We start from the raw sequence: 25,501 nt of genomic DNA on the forward strand, positions 1-25,501 counted from the left end.
CACCCCCCCTTAAGCGAGGCCTTCACACACATCACACCATTCATTCATGCCCCATGCATCATGCCTACAGTGTACTCACCTGTTGGTCTGGAGACCCATAAAAAATTGGTATAGGGGTAGGACCCCATCCACCAGTTTCTCCCACTCTGCAGCAGCGAAGGCAGGGGCCTATTCCCCAGTGACTCGAGCCATGGTCGCTTCCAGACACAGGTCACATCAGCACTTGCAGTGTAGGTCCTCTCCTGCTGAAGGTCAGGTAGCAAGTGAGTGAAGAGATAAAAAATGGCAGTCACATCCGTGGCGGTGTCTACCGTCACTGCCGGCGTACATCACCATTGGCTACTGTAACCCATAGGGCCCAATGATAACCAATGAGGAGTTGCACGTCCTTGGCGATGGCACGCCATATACCCTTTTTCTGATGGGCGCTGACCTGCAGAAAAATGAAAATGGAAAAGGGATCAGTCATAGTGTCCGGCCTGTTACACCCATGGCCCACCATATCCCTCTCATCCCTTTACGCATATACATTGCCCACCAAACATGCTGCACGCTGCACAGGACCCCTCCACCCCCCCTAAGCGAGGCCTTCACACACATCACACCATTCATTCATGCCCCATGCATCATGCCTACAGTGTACTCACCAGTTGGTCTGGAGACCCATAAAAAATTGGTATAGGGGTAGGACCCCATCCACCAGTTTCTCCCACTCTGCAGCAGCGAAGGCAGGGGCCTATTCCCCAGTGACTCGAGCCATGGTCGCTTCCAGACACAGGTCACATCAGCACTTGCAGTGTAGGTCCTCTCCTGCTGAAGGTCAGGTAGCAAGTGAGTGAAGAGATAAAAAATGGCAGTCACATCCGTGGCGGTGTCTACCGTCACTGCCGGCGTACATCACCATTGGCTACTGTAACCCATAGGGCCCAATGATAACCAATGAGGAGTTGCACGGCAGTACTCATCCGCCTCCCGCAACGGCGCACAACTTCTCATTTCCACCTGTCCCTCCACACAGGACAGGCCTCCGCAATTTCAGGGGGGGGCAGACCATGGCATCTAACTGCGTCACAGCCGACATAAGCACCGTTTGGGAATAAACATAAAGATACTGTTTCTGTCACAACATACAATGCATTGTACAATGAGGAAATGTTGGAAACTGGCCAGATGCTCATCATTTTGCCCCCTTAGAGTAGAACCGCTAAGGATGAATAAGCGATGAAGACATCCCCCAGTGTACAGGCCCCTGGTGGACTTGGCAACAATGGAGGACAGACACATTATCCTCACCTACAGACTTGATAGGGCCACAATCCAAGAGCTGTGTGTCCAATTGGAGCCAGACCTGATCTCAGGTATCCGTCAGCCCATTGGGATCCCCCCTCTTGTGCAAGTCCTATCTGTGCTCCATTTCTTGGCAAGTGGCTCCTTCCAAGTTACAGTGGCCATGCCAGCAGGAATGTCCCAGCCAATAATCTCAAACGTGCTGACCAGAGTGTTGTCTGCCCCCTTGAAACACATGCACAGCTTCATTGTTTTCCTCCAGGTGGAGTATTTGGCCACAGTGAAAGCAGACTTCTATGCAATGGGACATATCCCGAACATTGTTGGGGCAATTGATGGTACACATATTGCCTTTGTCCCCCCCCCCCCGGAGAAATTAACAGGTGTTTAGAAATAGAAAGAGCTTTTACTCGATGAAAGTACAGATAGTGTGACTGGCGGACCAGTACATCTCCCATGTGAATGCTAAGTATCCTGGGTCTGTGCATGATGCCTATATCCTGAGGAATAGCAGCATCCCATATATGATGGCTCAACTCCAGAGGCACAGGGTGTGGCTAATAGGTGAGCCCATGGTCCCCACCCAGAGTATATTGGTATAGGGGTGTGAGGTTGGCCCTAAGGGTGAGTGTCTGGCTAACAGGTATTTCTCGATATTTACTGGTGACTCTGGTTACCCCAACCTCTCATGGCTACTGACCCCAGTGAGGAATCCCAGGACAAGGGCAGAGGAACTTTACTATGAGGAACATGGGTGAACAAGACGAATTATAGAGCAAACCTTTGGCCTCCTGAAGGCCAGGTTTCGGTTCCTCCATCTAACAGGTGGATCCCACCCAAGAAGGTGTGCCAGATCATCGTGGCATGTTGCATGTTACACAACCTCTCTTTGAGACGCCAGGTGCCTTTTCTGCAGGAGGATGAAGCTGGAGATGGTTGTGTGGCAGCAGTGGAGCCTGTGGACAGTGACGAAGAGGAGGCAGAGGATGAGGATACGGACAACAGAACATCTATCATTCGACAGTACTTCAAGTGACACACAGGTAAGACACTGTAACTTCACCTTCCATTGCAGTTTTGTACTGTAAATTTTCACTGACAGGGTGCTATTCCCACTAATATGGCCACTTACTGTACCCTTTGACATGTCTATTCACATATATTTGTGCCCTAATCTGGCTCCTGGTGTATTGACTGCAGCACAATACAGGTCATACCTATGTATACATTACTGTACAGTCTACTTGCAATGTCTACAGATTGTTAAACAAATACATACTTAAATCTTGTGACATACTACATACTTGTATTTTTTCAAAGGGTGTTTATTTACTTGCTGGAAATATAATGAGGCTGTGCAATGGGCTGGGGTGATGGTGGAGGAATGTCCAGGATAGAGTCCATTCTATGTGGAACACAGATGCATTGTCCAAGGGTGCATAGGAAGGGGAGCAATGGCAGTTCAAGGTGGACAGGGTGACAGGGTGGGACACAAGGGTGACATTCAGGAGAGTCTTATTTCCTGACAGGGATCTTGGCAATGTGCTTTGGCTTCTGCCTGGATCGCAGAGACTGTTTGTGTGGTGGTTCTCCCTTTGCAGGGGTGGGGTGATGATGGCCTGTTGTTCTTGTGGCGGGGCCTCCTGTCCACTAGCGTCAGCGGAGGTGGAGGGCTGTTCATCGGTGTGGCTAGTGTCAGGGGCCCGATGGTGTACCACTGCCTCTCTCATGGTGTTGTCCTTGTCTGCCAGCACCCCTGCAATGGTGACCACGTTGGTGTGGATGTCCTTCAGGTCCTCCCTGATCCCCAGGTACTGTCCCTCCTGCAGCCACTGGGACTCCTGCAACTTGGCCAGTATCTGGCCCATGGTCTCCTGTGAATGGTGGTATGCTCCCAGGATGTTGATGAGTGCCTCCTGGAGAGTCGGTTCCATGGGCCTGTCCTCCTCATGTCTCACAGCAGTCCTCCCAGCTTCCCTGTTGTCCTGCGCCTCTGTCCCCTGAACCGTGTGCCCACTGCCACTGACCCCAGGTCCCTGATCGTCCTGTTTTTGTGGGGTTGCCTGGGGTCCGTGTAGTGGTGGACACACTACTGATTGACGTGTCCTGGGGACGGAGGGATGGGCCCGCTGGGTGGGTGCTCTGCTGGTGTTTTGTGAGGGGAATGGCTCTTTGGTGGTATGGGACTGTGCCTGGTTAACCGGTTTTCCAGAGGTCCCTGATGGGCCAGGTTGGTCATCCTGATCCAGGCGAGCAGAGCTGCTGTCATCACTGTTGGCCTCTTCTGGGGGGGGCTGGATGTTGCTGGCACCTCCTCTCCGGTGACGTTGTGTAGGGAACCTGTGGAGATGTAAATGCAGTGTTATTGATTCTGCATGTGACATCTTGTGCATGAGTTTGTTGGCCTCTATGATTGTGAGTGCCCTGTCAGCTTTGCCTTGGGTGAGTAGGTATTTTGTGGGCTAGGTGACTCTCTCTAGTGTGCATGCTGTGGTGATGGGTGTCCATGCAGGGCTGTGAGTGGTGTCCATGCATTGGTGGTGCATGTAGTGCTTGGTACTGGGATGGGTAGGTTGTGATGGTAGGGTGTGTGGGAGGTGGTGGAGTGATGGGAGTGAGGGTGAGGGTGAGGGTGGGAGTATGTGATTGCATGCAGGTAGGGGGGTGAAAGGAGTAAAGATTTGACTTACCAGAGTCCAGTCCTCCTGCTACTCCTGCCAGGCCCTCAGGATGCAGTATTGCCAAGACTTGCTCCTCCCATGTTGTTAGTTGTGGGGGAGGAGGTGGGGGTCCACTGCCAGTCCTCTGTGCAGCTATCTGGTGTCTTTCAACCACAGAATGCACCTTCCCCCGTAGGTCATTCCACCTCTTCCTGATGTCATCCCTTGTTCTGGGGTGCTGTCCCACGGCGTTGACCCTGTCCACAATTCTCTGCCATAGCTCCATCTTCCTTGCAATGGATGTCTGCTTCACCTGTGATCCGAATAGCTGTGGCTCTAACCGGATGATTTCCTCCACCATGACCCTAAGCTCCTCCTCCAAGAACCTCGGGTGATGTTGTGGTGCTATGGGTGTAGTGTGAGTGGTGTGGGTGAGGGTGTGTAGGGTGATGTGTTGGGGTGTGTGATGTAAGGTGCGTGGATGGTGTATGGGTGATGGTGGTGTGTGGCTGTGGTCTTGTCTGTGGTCTTGCTATCTCTCTTGTGGCACTTGTTTGTATTCGTAAAGGATTGTGGGTAATGTGTGTGTGTGTTTTATCGTGGTGTGGGTGTGGTGTGTGAATGGGTGTCAGGTGTGTGTAGTTTGAATTGTCCAATGTGGTGTTGTTTTGTATGTGTATTTTGAGCGCAGCGGTATGTAGCGCCAATGGTTTACCGCCTTTGAATGTCCGCCGTGGTGATTCATGGGTCATAATGTTGTGGGTGTAGTTCTGTTGGCGTAACGGTGTGGGTTCTGCTACCGCCAGTTTATCACTGACCTTTGGGCTGGCGGACTTGTGTTTGTGTCCGTATAGTGACGGATTGCTATGTGTGGGTCATAATATGGGTAGCGGTATACCGTCGCGGTATACCATTGTGGTATGTTGGCAGCAGTTGGCATGGCGGTAAGCGGGACTTACCGCCAATGTCATAATCAGGGCCAGAATGTATTATTCTTTACAATCAAATTCAAGTATTGTTTATATTCAGGAACTCAGAATGAGGTCCACATACAAAGCAATTGGATGAAATATATACATAGACAGTCTAATACTTTACCCATCCGCTCATAAAAACACAAAAATAATCATGAATAAAAAAGGTACTCACAAACAGTACCCAACTCTTCATAAAGTGCATTATAATAAAGTGCCTCAAAACCACATGTAGATCAGAGGGTTAAATATGAGCAAATACCTTGCTCATCCGCGCATTAAAACACATAGGTAGATATATGGAAGAGCACATAAAAACCTTGCCAAAACATGTAGGGGATAAAGGTATAATAAAGTGCATCATAATAAGAGAGCCACCTAATTATATTGTTTCATATAGCACCCCTAACCCAGCCACTCAATGGTGCCCCAAAAGCGGCAAATTAACTTGACGGGGCTGCTGTCATATGCTTTAGGCCTCACATCCGGTTTCAACAATTCTACTGAATGTTTCAAATTTCCTTCAAAGAACATTTTGGCTATTAATGTTATTTTAGCCCCTCTATCAAATAACATTTTGACAGCCAATCCATGTATCCACATGACTCAAAGGGCCCCTCATTCACCCTGCCTTTGATTTTCAACACTACCTCTTCACATTCCGAATCAATGTCACACATTACCTCTCTCACATGTTCCGTGTTTCTCATGGACCTACAACAGGATGTAAAATGCCCCTCTCTTCCAAACATTTTGCATGTAGCTTCCCATCCTGGGAATTCTTTGAAATTCTCCACATGCCTCACATTACCACATCTAAAACATTTACCTCTAAGTTTACTTACTCTTTTTCCATCTTGCTGGCCATCAAAAGCTGGTCCTCCCTCCGATTTTAAAACTTGGACACTTTCTCTTTTATCATCACTAAGCATATATTTACAAATTACTTCCACACATGCTTGCAAGTGTTCACACAATTTCGCTATTGTAACAAATTTGCTTAATGTGGGATTGTCTTTCAGCCACACAGCCTCCTTTGCCCAAAGCATACCCTAACATGAACTGATCACATAACAGCTCATCGGTTACTGCACCAAAGTTTCGTGTTGAGGCTAGTTTTCTTAAGACTGTAGTGTACTCTTCAACAGACTCCCCTACATGTTGCATTCTCCTAGCAAAATGATAATGCTCATGAATATAACTCAATTTGGCAAATAATGAAAATTCAACTTTTTTTAGACATATTTCATACTCATTCAGACCATTAATATAATCTGAGGTCACATCTGGCAAATGCTCAACATCCCCCTGCCCCTCTGTGGTTAAACAATGCATTAGCAGTAATATATATTCCCCTCTGTACCTAGCAAAGTACCACACAGCCTGGTATAATGGTAAAAAACGTTCTTCCACTTCTCCCATGATATTGTGGGTTCGCCAGGTGAGGAAAGAAAGAAAGGAAATACAGTCAAGTTCTGCATATCTCTCAAAAAGCCACGATTTCCAAAATCAAAATGTAATCACACACACACCTTCTTACCAGTATAATATGTGATAGACACATTTTTCAACTGATACCGGACTTGGTACTCAAGTATCCAAATAGTCAAAGTTAAATAATAGTGCACGTCTAAAATGCCACAAATGAATGTATCCAATGGAACTTTTAGATTATGGTACAACCCACAACAAAATATTGTCTCACAAGAAAACCTTTCAAATATGTTCCCAACACCAGTAGTACAGCTACAACCTGTACCGGATCGTAGCACACAAAAAAATCAATCCCATGCCTTCCTCTAGGTGTCGACACAGGAATCCCTAGTTTCTTTCCTTGGCTGAGGAGAATTGTTGTCACGGAATAATTGTTGCGGTTCAGATGCCCTGTTTCTTCAAAATAATGGTGGAACAACCAATCCATTTGAATGTTAAGTCAGCTTGTATGTTTTTGCGAGTAATCGTCCATCAATTCAAGTTTGATCTGCGGCCTGATCCGGTACGGCTGCATATCTGATGTTGCCAGCAGCCCAATCCATATGGCTGTCCACTGGTTATTGCATCAGTAAGCTTGTTGTCGTTGTGTGTACCCACACCCATGATGTAGACTACATCGATAATGAGGCCCGAGAAGCCTTTTGCATGGGATGGTCCTTGCACAAGAATCGGAAGGTGAAGCGAATGAGGCATGAGCCGATGATTGCATGGGCTGGTCTGCGCACAGTAATACGAAGGTAAGGCAGCTCGCTGTAACTGTGAGCTAGCAACAACAGAAATAAAATGGCTGTTACCTCAAAAGTAAGGCCCACACCTACCACTCTCGAATGCAGGTTCACTTGGTACTCCCAGGGTGAACATGAATTCCAGAGTATCATTTTCACACCGACAGGAATCAAAACCAAGTCTACGTCAGTGTAGCTGTCTTCGTCGTGCTTTATAAAACCACCAGTATATATCGAGGTCTGCTGAAATCGGGCCACTTCTCCACTCATCAGCAATGTAAAAGTAATGGTTCTCATACAGATAATGTCCAAAAATATTAAGAATCTTAACAATCTAGACCCCATCTAATCGTGTGACAGCCTCAGCACCGCTCCTGGTAACATCACCTCCGGTTCAATTCATTAAATTTCAATTTCTTGGAAACAGGACAATATCACTCTAGAGGCATATTACAACATGGTGCATAGCAACATGCTCATCATACTACACCCACCATCTCTGGAGGCCAGTGGAACTCACAGAAGGCTGTGTCACTGCCACACTGGCAGTCACAAACTCAGGAAAAAAGCCTTGACAAAGTCTATGTTATAATGTTCTAACTCAGAGTAGGCTCATTCCTTTAGTTCTCTATGTCTGAAAGGAGATAAAATTGAACTGCAAGGCACCGCTCATTCACCTTGTTGGACTTGGCCCTTTTTATAGGGACATCCCCAAGATTTTTGCCTTCCTCCTCCTTTTTTTTACCTTGTGTTTGTTGGCTTTAGGACTTGGAACCACCGCAGGTTGCCTTGATGCCGACACATTGCAGCTGTGGCTAAGGACGAGGACATCGCATTACCGATTGCACAGCTCAGGATAGATACATCGCCATTAGCCCCAATGCAATACCTTTTTATTGCCTGCTGCGCAGCCAGATGATGACGCATCATCTTCTTCACAAAGGGTTTGCTGTTGAAGCAGTGCTCAAGGATTGATGACTGCGTAGCTCAACGATGATGCATCTCTAACTGCGCAGATCAGAACTGATGCATTGCCTTTGCATTGCCTCCTCTGCTCCTCGCATTCCATCTTCGATGTCAACTCAACCCTACAACAAGGCACTTTTTCAACAGGACAAAGTTGGTCCCGGGAGCCAACGTGCGCTCAATCATGTTGTCTTGAACTTTGGATTTACCCCGGTTTAGCACACCCAGATGGCCCTAGTTGGTGCTTTAAGCTGTTAAGAACTACATTTGCAGATATCATTTAAAAATTCATATCTCTACTTCTAGCTATTGTATTTTTGTTGTTTTGGTCTTGTTGTGCTCATACAGTTAGGATCTATTATTCTAGCACGGTGAGGATTATTTTTGTGGGGTGTTTCATTGTTTTACTGTTTTAAGTTTTGCACAAATACTTTACACATTGCCTTCTAAGTTAAGCCTGCTTGCTGTGTGCCAAGCTACCAGAGGGTGATCATGGGTTAATTTATGGTGTGTATTTGGACTCTGACTCGGACTGTGGTTTCAGCTTGGACAGAGTGCATACCTCTGCCAATCAGAAACACAATTTCTAACATATCTTTAACAAGAAACCTCAAATGAGACATTTCTTTTGAAAGAACCTAACCCCCCGTCTACACGTTTTTGGATCAACATCTCCCATTGTGGTGCATAATATCCACCTACTTGCCAGGTAGAGCTGCCCAAATTAACTTCCAATACATGCATATTGCATATCTATTGACCTTCAAAAACACCAGATTGCAATACGGTAAAGTGCAATAACTGTGTTTCTTGTCTATAATTAAGCTATATGCTCCTTATGTTCTTTCACCTTGTAATTCCGGCGGCATGTTATGTTCAGGTTTCAAACTTTTATTACTCATTTTTAAACTTTTCATGGTTTACAGTTCAGTTTTGTTTGTCTTCCTTTACTTTACTTTACTCAGTGCGGCAAATCAATAGCAGATGGGACGTATCACATTAAAACTAATAAGAAGGAAGCTCTTTGTTTGTCATGGCATTCAGTGATTGCACCTTGGTGATATATACACACCTTTTAGAGGATGGGGAAACCAATTTGTTTCTGATAGTCAGTGCTTTAAATGGGCCGGTACTGTCCGGTACTGAGTACCAGCACTTTTTTATTTTGAGAGGTAGAGTACCTGCACTTCTCAAGAAAAACATAATACTTTTAATTGGAGAGTACCGGCACTTCTCAGAAACAAGCAGGTACTCACGTACAAAGTACCTGCACTTCTATTTTTCCATTTCAAGCACTGCTGATAGCCAAGCCTCGGATGGCTTTGCTTTGGGAAGCAGCGCTCTGTTGCCCTTCTGCCATAATTCCAGTGGTTTCAGAACATTGCAAGGCAACAACCCAATAAATATGCTGGACTTTTTGAGGCTCCTCTCTCTGCCAAGCTTTGCTGTTTGACGCACTCTCACCACTTCAGGGCCTCTGCTTTTTTATTGCACATAAACCCCTGCATTCAGAGTTTGCTTCAGTGACAGAAAAATGATGCTGATTGGGCCACCCTGCATTACATGTTCGACAAAAGTGCTCTTGCAGTTTTGAGGAGAGCATATTTAGTGGACATTTCCCACCATCTCAACATGGAACTTTAGCTGCTATGGGCAAGCCTCAGTAGGGTCAAGTGAAGTAAGCACCTCTGCAGTCCCTGAGACGGCTAGTGCGCCTGGTCCTTAGTAAGTAAACTTACAAGGGGACGCGTATAGGCCAATGAACCTTTTGGATCACATGGAGTATCCTAGTCATTTAATGATCAGTGACATCAGTAATCAATGTAATCAATCAATAACCACTAAGAAAATCATTCATCAATAGACAATTATAAGCAACATTTCATGAATAACCACAACTCAATAAAGCGTTTAACACATTTTATTTCCCAATTGATTACAATTCTAAAGCATCTGATCAACTCAATGTTACTCAATCAGCTCAGAATTAGTTTATTAATGACCACCAATAACATAATCTAATCAGAACTTGAATAAACATATCCTCAAATGCTTCAGCATAAGCCAATAAAGATAAATACAACAGCATTAATAGCAGAGTTCAGCAAGCAGTCCGTCAATCATTTGTCACTGTCAACATCACCTATAGGAAACCTACCTAACCCAGAATAGCATCTGCATGTGGGACCTCATGCAAAACAATTTAGAAAAATATGAATTTGGAAAACATCTAGCTAAGAGAAAAACTATAAAACAGCACAGTTGGTAACTAGAAGAAAAGGTAAAAAGTTAATCAGTCACATTGTCATAGCTACCTATCCACAGAATGGATCAGCAACAAAGTCAGGCTTCATCTTCAGGTCATTAATAGATCAGCAACGCATCAGGCTCTCACGAGTATGCGCTTAACAACAGAATCTTGAACTGAGTCTCCTGACGTCATCAATTCTCCCCTTGCATCTCAAAATGTACCCTTGCATCTGAAGTTTTAGCCCCTTGTCATGACTTTTTATTAGAGTTTTTCAGTCTGTCCCCCCAGTTCCCAATTGGTCAGTCAATCAGCAGATATGACTCTAACCTATAATATTAATTTTTCAAATCTATGAGTTCTAAAATTTCTTCTTTCTCGTTTTCATCATCCGGTTCTTCAGGTATTGAAAATGCTGCATGTTCCTCTTAAGTCAGTGCTCTCATTTTTCAAGTCCTGGGAAAGTACATTTAGCCTACTCTACACATAATGGTATCAAATTAACTTCATCATCTCTTGTCCGTTGGTACATTGCAGAAAATTCTAGCTAAGCAACTTTAACATCGGGTGGTTCAGGGTCGGGTCATGCACCGGCTTCTCTGCAGTGCACTAGAAATTCAGCTTCTTGTGTGAGGCCTGGAAAGACTAGGCCACAACCTCAGCTAAGTTAATTCTACAAATTAACGCAAAGTATAGGTTTATACATTTCAATATGACATATTACTACATTATTTTTATATATTTTCATTATTTCACACAATTTTAGTTCTTTTAGTACAACTTTCGTATAAGTGGCTGCCACAACCAGTGGGCACATTTCCAAACGTGCACATTATTTTCTCTACGATTAATTTCTCTATAAATTTTTAATTGATGAAAACATATACACATTGATTAATACTTTCCAATTAGCATATCTGCGTCAACAAGACCCTGTAACAATTTGTAGGTTTACTGTTTCCAAAGCAGTATTTAACGTTTAAAATAATAGTAGAAATAGTACAATATTGCCCAGGGCGAAGAAAGTGCCATTTATTAAATAAGATGTCGAACAAACCAGTGTTTTTTTTAAACAGCTATCTCCTGGTATTAATTTAATTGTGCAGCAGCAAAAATAAGTCTTTTGTTTCTGATAAGAAAATCAACAAAAATATACAAGTAAAAAAAATGGCTTCACTGTGTGTAGAAAATCTCAACGCTAGTGATATATTCAATTTAGATCCCTTCATATCTAGTCGCTATTAATTAATATATGGTCCTTTGACGTTTCATCAATGGAACCTCAACGGAACCTTCAGGGCGTAACAATTTGTATGCGAAAACACATCATGAATACCTTCTGACATAGTTTTGAGACCTCCATCACGAGAGAAATACAGACCGAGGTGTTTGTATATGTTATATTGACACCTGCTCTCCAATGCAAATTCAGATGTCTGATTATAGAAGCTATCTATTTAAAAAAAACGAGAAGCAAAGAAAATAATCAGTGAAGGTTTTGGAAACTGTGAAATGATGTAAATCAGTACTTTTTAAGCCGAGCCAAAGTGAACCTCTTGTACACGAGGCACTAAAGCAGATGTGATTGCCTTGAAAATAACGATTATTGCTTCATATGCTAATGCATCCAATCTGTGTTGGAGTAATTTATCAAGAGCTTTGGTAAGATTCTGATCTTACAAATGTAGGATTTTTTTACCAAGATAAAAGCTGCAGACCTTTTTCTACTGATAGGAGATTCTCCCAACATTTTCTTTCGTTTCTAACAGGTTGAACCTTTGTTACTGGAATTAGACTGCAAATTGCCTGCTGATGGTCGGAACAGAAAGCAAATTACATATTACTAGTGAATTTATTGGGACGAGGGGCGTGCTCCCAAACATGGGAATCTTCTCACCCTTTTTGGCTGGAATTTCAGTATTTCTCGACCATTCCATCCGAAACGCACGACCAAAGCCCTCAAATTCATATTCAATTTGTACTGCTCCCTAGTCCCAACAAATGTGAGGGTTGGTCTTGCTACCACTATTCTACCTCTTGTACACCTCTTGTATGCGTCAGCCATAATGTATGCAAGGGGGGCATTTTAGCTTAGGAGGCCCGCAAAATGGCGCCCTGATATAATTTCACTGCACTATTTTTGGCGTCATTTTTAACTCTGCCCAAAGCAGGTGTTAAAGTGAAGCACCCATTTTAATCAATGGGCCTCCTTGCACTTTGCTGCACTAGTGTCAACATTTTTTACGTTAGTGCAGCAAAGTGCCACAATAGTGTTAAAAATGTTGATGCTATTGGCCTAACGTGCGCATGGTGCACCATTTTGTAAACACACGTATGGTGTTGTTAGGTGGGGCAGGGGTAACAGTACAAAACTGGTGCATCAGAACTGAACTGACAGTTTCTTGTAAATATACCCCCATGGGAGGATCGGTGAAGGGTAATTGTTTTCTTATAAGAATATATATCCTAGTCCCTCTTATTTACGCTTATTATATTACACACATTCACTTGATGCTGCGAAAGTAGCACAAACTAGCAGAATGGGTTTAAATGAAGCTTGACGTGTGTTTCACCATCAATTACAACTATGACCTGACAGTGAGAAAGGAATAAAGGCTCATAAGATGGGTTTAAATGTGGCGAAACCAGGCATATTTTTCTTAACCAATAAAATGCTAGGCTACTTCCTCAATATAGGCCAGACAGGGTGGGGGAGTGTAATTGTCGATTTAGCCCTTCAGAAATATATTAAAGCAATTAGATAGCTAGCCTTTGACATTCACCCATTCACAATGAATGTATTAATGATTGGTGTATTAGGGATTTCTGCATCATTCTAGATGAGGATGCAGGGAATAGTACTCTTTACATTGTCAACCAGAAGTGCATGTTCTAGCACCCGGAATGTCAGTTGTCACTTTGAATTCACATCTGGAGTCTTTACTTCTCGATCACCGCGAGCACCACTACAAGGTTGTACTTGAATGACTGAGTTTATTTTAATTAATCACATTTTAATTATTAACATAATATTTTAATGATTAGCTATACTGTTTTTTTCCTTCTGCAGAATAGTCTAAGGAAAAAAAAAATCTTAATCGCCCAGGTTCACATTCCGTAGACTGAAAAAAGAGTAATTTGATAACGCTATGTGCACGTACATTGCGAAAGAGGAAACATTGCTCATTTCCTAAACGAACGTGATATTGATTCTGGCTGAGAATTTTACTGCCAGAGAAGACTTCAAGTTCCATATTATTAAAAGTATATTTTATTGGATTTATAAGCACCTCATCGTAAACAATATCATCACAGCGAAGAATCATTGATTCAGAATCAACATTTCGCCTCAGCTTATGTTACTGCAGTCATTTACGTGGTGCCCAATAGCTATACATGCCAATATTTTAGAAGCGGAAAGCGGCGGATTTTAAAAACATAATCGGGAGAATGTATTTCTCCCATTGATTTAAGGAGAGACAATTTCAGAATCGAGACAGTCAAAACAAAGCCAAACTCAAACCCAAAGGCTTCAAATATCGGAAGACTCCTAGTTGAATCGGGTCTATTGGTATGTATGCCTATATGCATATAACACTTTATTCTAGACACGTAACCCCCTTCTAAATGTACATCTTCCATTCTTTTAGTACATATTCTTATTTTTTTTAGATTGATATTTACCCATTAGCTGATGGACCTTCCCACCCCCAGTGCTGAGCCCTTTTTTTGGCTATTTGGGGTAGTTTGCGCTGAGGCCTTCATACCTTTTTGTCCACATAAGCTATCCGTGCCAAATTTACGTCCTTTTATCTAACATCCTAAGGATTCTAAAGGTACCAAGATTTTGTTGGATCCCCTGGAGGAGACCAAGACATTAGCCAAAATACAGCTACAATTTAGTTTTTTTAAGAACAATTGAAAAAAAGGGCTGCAGAAGAAAGCATGTGTTTTTTCCCTGAAAATGGCATCAACAAAGGTCTTGCGGTGCTAAAACCACCATCTTCCCAGCTTTCAGGAACAGGCGTACTTGAATCAGAGAACCACATTTTTCAGCACAATTTTGTCATTTTACTGGGACATACCCCATTTTTACTATTTTGTGTGCTTTTAGCCTCCTTCCAGTTAGTGACAGAAATGGGTGTGAAACCAATGCTGGATCCAGAACAGCTAAACATTTCTAAAAAGTAGACAACATTCTGAATTCAGTAAGGGGTCATTTGTGTAGATCCTACAAGGTTTTCCTACAGAAAATAACAGCTGAAATAAATAATATCGACATTGAGGTGAAAAAAACAGCAATTTTTATCCACGTTTTACTCTGTAACTTTTTCCTTTGATGTCATATTTTCAAAAGTAATATACCATTACGCCTGCTGGGCTCTTCTTGTTGTAGGGATATATGGGACTTATAGGTTCATCAAGAACCCTAGGTACCCAGAGCCAATAAAGGAGCTGCACCTTGCAATGGATTTTCTTTGTATACTGGGTGTACAGCAATTTACTTGGTGAAATATAAAGAGTGAAAAATAGAAATCAAGGAAACCTTTGTATTTCCAAAATGGTAAGAGAAGGTGTTGAGAAGCAGTGGTTATTTGCACATCTTTGAATTCTGGGGTGCCCATACTAGCATGTGAATTACGGGGCATTTCTCAAATTGACGTCTTTTTTACACACTGTCTTAATCTTGGAAGGAAAAATTGTAGAGAAAGACAATGGGTAATAACACTTGTTCTGCTAATCTGTGTTCCCACAAGTCTTCTGATACAAATGGTACCTCACTTGAGTGGGTAGGCCTAATGCCTGCAACAGGAAATGCAACATGGACACATCACATTTTTACATTGAAATCTGACATGTTTTTTGGAAAGTGCCTCGCTGTGGATTTTGGCACCTAGGGAAACCTACCAAACCTGTGCATGTTTGAAAACTAGACACCTGGCGGAATCCAGGATGGGGTGGCTTGTGGGGCTCTCACCAGGTTCTGTTACTCAGAATCCTTTACAAACCATAAAATGTAGCTAAAAAACACTTTTCCCTCAGATTTCGGTGCTAAAAAGTTCTGGAATCTAAGAGGAGCTGCAAACTTCCTTCCACCGAGCTTTTCCCCTAGTCTCCCGATAAAAATGGTACCTCAGTTGTGTGGGTAGGCCTAGTGCCCGCGGCAGTAAATGACCCAAAACACAACGTGGACACATCTCCTTTTTTCGGAAGAAAACTGACGTGTTTTTTGCAAAGTGCCTAGCTGTGGATTTTGGCCTCTAGCTCAGCTTACACCTAGGGAAACCTAGCAAACCTATATAGTTTTGGAAACTAGACGCCTAGGGTAATTCAGAATGGGGTGACTTGTGGGGGTAGGCCTAATGCCCTCAACAGGAAACGCCCCAAAACACAACATGGACACATTACATTTTTACTTTGAAAACTGACGTGTTTTTTGGAAAGTACCTAGCTGTGGATTTTGGTCTCTCGCTCAACTGGTACCTAGAGAAATCTAGCAAACCAGTGTATTTTTTAAAACTAGAGACCTAGAGGAACCCAGGATGGGGTAACTTGTGGAGCTCTCACCAGGTTCTGTTGCCCATAATCCTTTTCAAACCTCAATGTTTGGCAAAAAAAACACTTTTCCCTAACATTTCGGTGATAGAAAGTCCTGGAATTTGAGAGGACCCACAAATTTCCTTCCACCCAGCATTCCCCCTAGTCTCCCAATAATAATGGTACCTCATTTGTGTGGGTAGGCCTAGTGCCTGCTACAGGAGTGGATCACACAAAGGTAAATGTTGGTCCTTACATGAGGGCAACTGTTGACCCTATGGTGATCCATTCCTGACTCAGGCACTAGGTACAGGCACTCAAGTGGGGTAGCGTTTTTATCAGGACAGGTGGGGAAACACTGGATGGTAGGAATTTTGTGGATCCCAGCATATTCCTGTAGTTTGTGTGACAGAAATGCAAGAAAAAATTGAGTTTTTATTCAACATTACTTTGGGGAATCCACACAAGTCACACCTCTGTTGACTCCACTGGATGTCTAGTTTCCAGAAATGGTTGGGTTTGGTAGGTTTCCCTATAAGGCCACTGAGCCAAGGACCACAAACGCAGGTGCCTGCAGGTGCCTGCTTTACAAACCCAGGTTGTTTTCTGATAGATCATTTTCATGTCTTCACAATACGATTTGGGTGGTGGAATTTGGGGTTGAACTAAATTATGGAGCTCCCAAGAGAGCACTCTCTGTGCTTGCCGCCGCATGCACCTGCTCTCTTGGTTGGGCTAACCCACTATTGTCCCGCTGCACAGACTGTGCTTGCAAAGGGACAGAAGGACTGTCCTCATCACCTCCCTCATAACCAATGGAAGAGGAGTTATCGAATGGGACTCCTCCGACTGAAAAATCACTCCCAGAGTCTGAGCTATTGTCCTATCCCTCAGATGCTGTCTCAGTATCTGCTGTCTCAGTCTCTGATCCTACATCAGAGCTGTCCTATATAACCCCAGTGAGGGCTTGAGCAGCAGTCATCCAACCAGATGCCATCTCTGCTACCGGCTAAACTGTTGCTCTAAAACACTAGCCTACGTAGGTAGTCACAAAATTGCTGGTGGGTGTGTGTGTGTGTGAGGTACGTGCAACAGTAGAGATCATCTTACCTTCGCTTCTTCCCTCAATCAGCACGTTCTTTCATGACAATCAAAAAGAGACACACTATCACTTCATCTTGTCACATACCCCCCAGCACATACATTTTGTATGGATTATAGTGCAGGCAATGGCTGACTTTACTAATGTACTCAGGTATTTACATAAAATACAGATTTGATCTTTGCAGTAGGCATATAAACCTTCTGCACTACTTTATGGCATCAAAACTGCAACTAGACAAAAGTCTGATCCTTTTGTAGCACAAACATAATCACAAGACTTACTTGACTTTTTTATTGCTGCCTAAAAGCTACATTTGAAACGTGTCAGTTGAAGTATGTGCATTGCTTTGAAGCCGCAAGCTGCAACTGCAAGACAACTGGTGGCAAATACACATATATATATATATATATATATATATATATATATATATATCTCTCTCTATATATATACAGTATATATATATATATATATATATATATCTATATCTATACATATATATATATGTATCTATATATATATATATATAGATATATATATATATAGATATGTATATCACTTTTATATGCGGGTGTGGTTTTCCTGGAGGCTGATCGCAGCCCCCAGTGAAACCACACATGCGTTGGCAAAAGTGATTGACAGTTGGGCTGGTTGCACCTCTCACTAGACAGTGACACAAAGGGAGCTGGGGTGTAGTCTGCATTTGCTGATGAGCCATCTGTGTTAGGAGGGAGGGGAAGAGTGGTCACTCACACCTGGAAAAGCTGTGCCTGCCCTCACACAGTTCAGTCTCCAACCCCCTGGTGTGTGTCTGGGGCCTGGCCTGGGCAAGGCAGGATTTCACAGTCAAGAGAGACTTTCCTTTGAAGTAGGCCTACTTCAAAGGGCAAAATGAGAATAAGATTGGCACCCAAAACCACAGATTTTAGAAACTTCTGGATCTCTATATAACTCTATCTATCTATCTATCTATCTATCTATCTATCTATCTATCTATCTATCTATCTATCTATCTATCTATCTATCTATCTATCTATCTATCTATCTATCTATCTATCTGTCTGTCTATATATATATATAAATATATATATATATATATATATATATATATATATATATATATATATATATATATATATATAAAATTAGATATCTATGTATTTTTTTAATAGCTGTATGGTTTCCTTGGGAGCCAAAGTAGCCCCAAGGAAAACCATACAACTATTAAAAGAAATGATTGCCCCCACAGTGGGTCTCGCTGCTCATGGGCAATCCCCTGTCAATTTCTTTTTTTTGTGCATTGGCTTTTAAGAAAAATATTTTTGAATCGCTGGGGGCCGCGGTCCGGCATGATCGGGCATGATCGCACCGCCCAGGGGTAAACCTACCTTTTTTAATAAAAGATTTGCCCCGGAAGTGGGGTCTGGCTCATTTGCCTAGGGACCTGACCCCCCAAGTGAAATCCTGGTGTCTAGTGGGGTTTCCTGGCCCTCAATCGCAGCTGAGCTGTGATCGAGGGACAGGAAACGGATTCAGGAAGGCCTCTTTTGAAAGGGTAGAGCCTCCCCTTTCAAACAAGGCTTTCCCGAATGTCGTGAAGGCCATTTGGGGCTGTTTTCCCCACCGGAGAAGGAAGTGGCCTTGCCATTGCTTCCTGCTCCAATGGTGAAAACAGATAGTTACGTCACAAAGGGGCGGGGGAGACACAGAAGATCTTCTGTGTCTCCTGCTGTATTTTTACATTAAACAAATCCTTGCGTGCCATGCTGTTAGACTTTTCATTCTTGGCGTGGTCCCCCTTAACTTTTTTGCCTCTGTTTCCCAGGTTGTTGATGTGTGCTGGACTCTGTTTTTGCTGTTTTTGTTACTCTGGTCACTTTACCACTGCTAACCAGAGCTAAAGTGCAAGTGCCGCTATACAAAATGTGTATGTAATTGGTTCATCCATGATTGGCATATTTGATTTACTAGTAAGTCCCTAGTAAAGTGCACTAGAGGTGCCCAGTACCTCTAAATCAAATGCTACTAGTGGGCCTGCAGCACTGGTTGTGTCGCCCACATAAGAAGCTCTGTAATCATGTCTCAGGCCTGCCATTGCAGTGTCTGTGTGTGCAGTTTTAAATTTAAATTCAACTTGGCAAGTGTACCCACTTGCCAGGCCTAAACCTTCCTTTTTGTACATGTAAGACACCCCTATGGTAGGCCCTAGGTAGCCCCAAGGGTATGGTGCACTGTATGGTTAAGGTAGGAATATAGTAATGTGTTTTATATGTCCTGACATTGAAATATTTCTAAATGTATTTTTCACTGTTGCAAGGCCTGTCCCTCTCATAGGTTTAAATCTGTCTAAAGTGTAGATTCCCTTTGGGTGCGGGTAGACATGTGGAGTCTGGGGTCTCTGAGCTCAGAATTTTAAAATACATCTTTTAGTAAAGTTGGTTTTAAGATTGTGTGTTTGAAAATGCCACTTTAAGAAAGTGTGTATTTTCTTGCCTAAACCATTTCTGTGACTCTGCCTGTTTGTGGATTCCCTATCTGGGTCAGTTTGACAGTTGGGCTGGTTGCACCTCTCAAAAGACAGTGACACAAAGGGAGCTGGGGTATAGTCTGCATTTCCTGATGAGTCATCTGTGCTAGGAGGGAGGAGAGGAGTGGTCACTTACAGCTGGAAGAGCTGTGCATGCCCTCACACAATGCAGTCTCCAACCTCCTGGTGTGTGTCTGGGGCCTGGCCTGGGCAAGTCAGGATTTCACAATCAAGAGAGACTTTCCTTTGAAGTAGGCCTATTTTAAAGGGCAAAATGGGTTTAAGAAGGGCTCCCAAAACCACAGACTTTAAAAACGTCTGGAAACCAATAGGAACCACTGCCTGAAGATCTGAAGATCTGAGGAAGAAGAGCTGCCCTGCCTGTTACTGTGCTTTATGGAGCTACCCTGCAGTTGCTGCTTCTGCCTGTGCTAGAGGGCAAAGACTGGACTTTGTGCTGCCTTCCTTCTTGTGAAGAACTCTCCAAGGGCTTGATTTAGAGCTTGCCTCCTGTTGTTTGAAGTCTCATGGACAGCAAAGACTTCTCTCTGCCAGCACCTGGATTCTCTGGAGATACTCATACTCTGTGAAGTGGTGCCCATCCAGTTCCTGGGACCCTGAAAGAAGAAGCTGGCAGCCCAAGAGTGAGAAATCCACGCACCGACTGCCACTGGGAAAAGATCGACGCAACTCCGATTTGCGGCTGAAAAATCGACTAACCACCGGATTTGCGGCTGAAAATCGACGCTCGCCTGTAACGCGACCAGAAGATCAATGTCCGGAGCTGGGTAAACAACGTGCAGCATCGCTGACGGAGGCTGGTGAGATCGCAACCCGCGCTGCGTGGTTTTCGGATCATCATGCGGCTGAATTCTGATTCAAACACCTCTGGGCATGTAAAAGGACGCAAGGCCTGCCCGGACTCGAGAGTGCTGATCGGATCGACGCATCGCTCTCCTGCAGAGAGGAGAAACAATGTATGCCGACCCGACTTAATGAGAAACGATGCAATGTCTCGCTCGTGAGTGATATCAACAGCCAAGAGCACTGAAGGGCACACAGAGGAGGAGGAGGATGAGAAGGAGGAAGAGCATTCCATACACAATGGTATTGTGGGTGGGCCTGTTATACCCAGGGAGATGGTCTCCAGGGCAGGTAGCAGTGTCTCATCTAAGGGTCTGACCCCTGGAGAGTTGTAGGACAGACAGGCAGAGAAGGAGCACCAGAGGGAGCTGGAGAAAATGAGGATGGCCATAGAGGAGAAAAAATTGTTGTTGGCTCATCTCAGCTTGAGGGAGCTGGATCAGAAGAGCCAGTCTATTAGGGATGGTGACAGCCACATCATAGTGCAGCCTGAAAGGAGGCTGCACATTCCTAAAGATCTTGTGAAGGATTATAAAAGGGAGGACGACATATACTTTTGGTTTAAGGGGTATGAGTCTGCTCTCCATATGAATCTGGTCCCTTAAGCTCATTGGGGGGGGCGAGTCAGTGGAAACACTTTAAGGTAGAGGGGAGGGATACACTGACAGCCTTAGGGGACACTCAGAGTCTCACCTACACTATCATGAAGGATGCCCTACTCACAAGATATGGTGTCACCCCTGAGCAGTATAAGGACAAGTTTAGGTCCTATAAGAAAAAGGAATCCCAAACATGGGTGGAATGTGTAGATTCTTATTGCATGTCACTGGATGGTTGGGTGAAGGGCAGTAAGGTAACTACTTATGGGGGGCTTTACAATCTGATTGCTTGGGAGCACTTGTACAGTTTATGTTTTCCAGACCTTCGCCAGCACCTGATTGACAGCAAGCTAACTGATCCCAGAAAGCTTGTGCAGGAAGCGGACCGCTGGGAGAGCACCAGGGTCCAAAAGACATATGGAGTAGACCACGCCAAGGGTGGCAGGGTCCCTCTCAGAAGAAAGGAGGGGGTTAGGGTAAACAGGGGGAGTTCTCTAAAGGGCCCCAAACTGATTCCCAGGGTAAGGATTCCCAGCCCCTCTGTGGGAAGAAGCCATGGTTCTCCCAAGAGAAGCCAGTGGAAGGTGGTCCCCCACGTAAGTGCTAATCATGTGACCAGGTGGGTCATGTGAAGGGGGACCCCAAAAGCCCCAAATGTACACCAGCACACACTGGTGCACCGTCCCAGGGTTTGGCTAGTGTAGCACTTGGGGAGGAGTTAGTTCCAGGTGGGTGGGAGCCAGTTGAGATGACCCTTGTCTCACTAGGGGACAGTGAAATGGTCCACAGAACCCTCGTGCCAGAGAACACTAAAAAGTACAGGCAGTGGGTGACCATCAATGGACGGAGGGTGGAGGCTCTGAGAGACACAGAAGCCAGTGTGAATACAGTGAGGAGTCAGCTGGTGTTCGAAGAACAGATTGATCCCCAAGTAGTTGCAGTGAAAAACTCAGAGCGCCTGTGCAGAGTGGCGTAGGTTCCCTTTAAATGAGGGTGGTCTCAGGTTCCTTGAAGGTAGCTGTGAGTCCAACCATGCCTGTTGGTTGTTTGCTATACAATGACTTGGAGGATTCCCCTTGGGAGGAGATGGAACACAGGTCTCACTTGGAGATGTTGGGTCTGCCTGGGTGGGTGTGCGTATCTACCCGGTCAATGGCAGCCCGTCAGGGTGGTCAAGAGCCCCTAGAGCCTGAAACAGTGGCCCAGGTGACCGCCAAAAAGAGGACTCTGCCAAGTGGTGCCCATCCAGTTCCTGGGACCCTGAAAGGAGAAGCTGGCAGCCAAAGAGTGAGAAATCCACGCTCCAACCGACATGCAGGGAAAAGATCGATGCTTCGTGGCTGAAAATTGACGCTCGCCTGCAACGCGACCAGAAGATTGATGCCCGGAGCTGGGGAAACAACGCACAGCATCGCTGACGGAGGCTGGTGAGATCGCAACCCGTGCTGCAGGATTTTCAGTTCATCGTGTGGCTGAATTTCTGACGCAAACACTGCTGAGCGTGTAACAACAACGCAAGTCCTGCCCTGACCCGAGAGTGCTGATCAGATCGATGCATCGCTCTCCTGCGGAGAGAAAAAATGACGCATGCCAACCCGACTAAAGGAGAAATGACGCAAGGTCTCACTTGTGAGTGATATCGACCCATCACAAGCCCTTTTTGATGCACACTCACCTGTGCGGATATATTTTGACACGCCCAAGGTACATTTTCACGCTAACAGTGTTAGTGTGTGTTTAAAATTACATGAAGACACTTTTTGGTTTTTAATTGATAACTTGACTTGTGTATTGTGGATTTTTGTCGTTTTGGTCTTGTGTTGTTCAGAGAAATATTTCCTATTTTTCTAAACCTGTGTTGTGTCATTTTGTAGTATTTTCATTGAATTACTGTGCATGTTGGTACAAATACTTTACACCTAGCACTCTGAAGTTAAGCCTACTGCTCGTGCCCAGCTACCAAAGGGGTCAGCGGGGGTTAGCTGAGGGTGATTCTCTTTTACCCTGATTAGAGTGAGGGTCCTTGCTTGGACAGGGGGTAACCTGACTGCCAACCAAAGACCCCATTTCTAACAAATGCACCCAGGGATTTTTTAACCTCCTCCCTGGTGTTAGCTACTGGTCGTGACTCGCACCAGGGAGGTAGTGTGTGCGCAGCCAGTGGCTGACGCCTGCACTAAAGTGGTTAATATTATGCACTGACATGGACAGCAGTTACACATTTCTCTTTACTTGACCATTCCAGTCATTTATTTGCATTCTCATAATGTGTCTAGTTAGTGGCGGCCAGACATCCAGTGGATCTGTCACTTGTCTCAAAATGTCCGCCCATTCAAAGCGATCTTCAGTCATTTCTTCAGCGTCCCGTGTAGCTTTATAATATGTTGTTCTGCAGCTATTGCCCTCTCTGACACATCATTTCTCCTTCCCTCAAACCTCGGCATCCTGTCTGTGAACCAATGAATCACTATCCCATGTTTCACAAGCACATTTCCCAAACCACACACTCATGCCTCAATTTATATATTTTTCTCCCAGGAAAAAACACACAGCAGGTATTGATCAATTTTTTTTCTCTGGCATGTACTTGCTGCTTTTCACAGAGCCTACATTACTTCATCCAATGAATGCTAAAACCCCACCTCAAGTCCGTCACATGGTATGCACGATGATGACCTACCAGGTTATATGTGAGCAAGTGTTTCTGATGTGAGATAACTTGTGTAAGTAGTAAAACCCATTTATTTTGATTCTCGTACTAGTGAAGATCGGTGACGGATTTTGTTTACAGGCTTTTGCTCCATTCTCCCTCCATCAGTTCATCAGAGCAGTAAGCTTATCATTGCCCTCTAGCTCTAGCTGCTTCTCGTAGTTTATCTTCCCTTACCGAAAAATAAAGATTTGTTACCAATGTTCTAAATCCTGTCAGGGTCAGGACTTATGCTATTGTGTCCTTGATAGAGGGGTATCTGGGAATGTTGTCCGAATTTCTCTTAGTATGTGTATCTCAAATTTCCATTCTGCAAAATCTACCCTCCACCTAAAGCCTCCTGCGACTCAAGAAAGGAGATAAAACTATCATTAATATGACACCCACTGTTCCATATCCACTCACTCTGCCATTCTGCTAACAAAATGTATCTGCTTGTATTCTTAAATAACTTAAGTGTTCACAAAGGCATATCAGACGAGAATGGCGTCTACCATAGCACTTTTTGAGAATTTTTCAATTACCTTAGGCACCTGGTGAAAGATTTATGGGTTGTCACTCCCAGCAGCATTTTTTTCTCGAGAGCAGGGGTGCATCGCCCCTCTTTCCGCTGCAAGCCGCACAGGCAAAACAAAAAATGGCAATGAAAAGTTTTTATTGCCATTTTATTTTTACCTACGCAAGGAGCACCAGTCCAGTGTCATGCTGAACGTGTCCTACGCACGGCTGACAGGACGCTCCAAAGTGGGCATGTCACTTTGGCCTGCTGTTTTGCACCTGTCAAAGTGACATGCACCGTTTGAAGCTCTCCACTCAGCTGTCTTAAGATAGCTGGGTGGGGACCCAACACAGGCCTCTACGGCCTGAAGGAGCATCCAGCCAGGGCATTCTATCAAATCCATGCACGTATCTCATGCTTGATAACAGCATGAGAGCAGGGTCTGGATTGGTTAGTGCAGGTCATCCAGCATCGATGAAGGAGAAAAGCACAGAGGATGACGCACAGCCCTTGTGTTGTTTTTTATTTTATATGTGTATGGCATGTATGTGTGTAATGCATGTATGTGCATAATGCATGTAAGTGTACTGTTGGTTTGTACTTAGTGTTGTAGTTTGGACTTTTGAAGTGAGGGGTGGTTTATGATGGCGTTTTGGAGGGAGGGGATTTTTTATTTTTTTTGGGAAGTGGTGGGGCACTTTACTTGCCACTTAGAAAGGGTACCAGCTGCTGCTTCTTCATAGTATAGAAATTTGCTTGGGAAACCCAGTTCCCCAGGTCCCAGTGAAACTTTAATACTTCAGGTTTGATCCTGCTACATTTAGGCACAGATTTATGTGGGCTTAGTGCCATTTTAACATCACATTAGTGCATTTTTTTTACCATATTTACAAAGTGGTGCAATGCTTGCAGAGCAGGCTTTGAAAAGAGGCTCCCATTGTGTTCAATGGGCCTCTGGGACCTTTGCAGGATTGGCGTCATCATTTTTTATGCTAATCCTGCAAAGTATCAGACTAGCGTACAAAAATGATGACGCTTGTCCCTCTCACTACTGCCATGGTGCGCCGTTTTTTAAATACGGCACACACATGGTGGCCTTAGGGGGCGCTTAGAGGTGCAAGAAAAGTGGCGATGCACTAGGTGCAGTGTCACTTTTCATAAATCTGCCCCTTAGTTGCATATATCAATGAGCTCATCAGCACATCTAGTTAGTTGAATAGCTTCTGCTACAAACGCCACATGGAATGCTGTAGGAAATATAGGCAGCATGGCAGAAAGACTATTTTGGCCAAAGAAATCGGGCTAACA

Source organism: Pleurodeles waltl, chromosome 2_2 (assembly GCF_031143425.1).
Source record: "Pleurodeles waltl isolate 20211129_DDA chromosome 2_2, aPleWal1.hap1.20221129, whole genome shotgun sequence".
NCBI lineage: Eukaryota > Metazoa > Chordata > Amphibia > Caudata > Salamandridae > Pleurodeles > Pleurodeles waltl.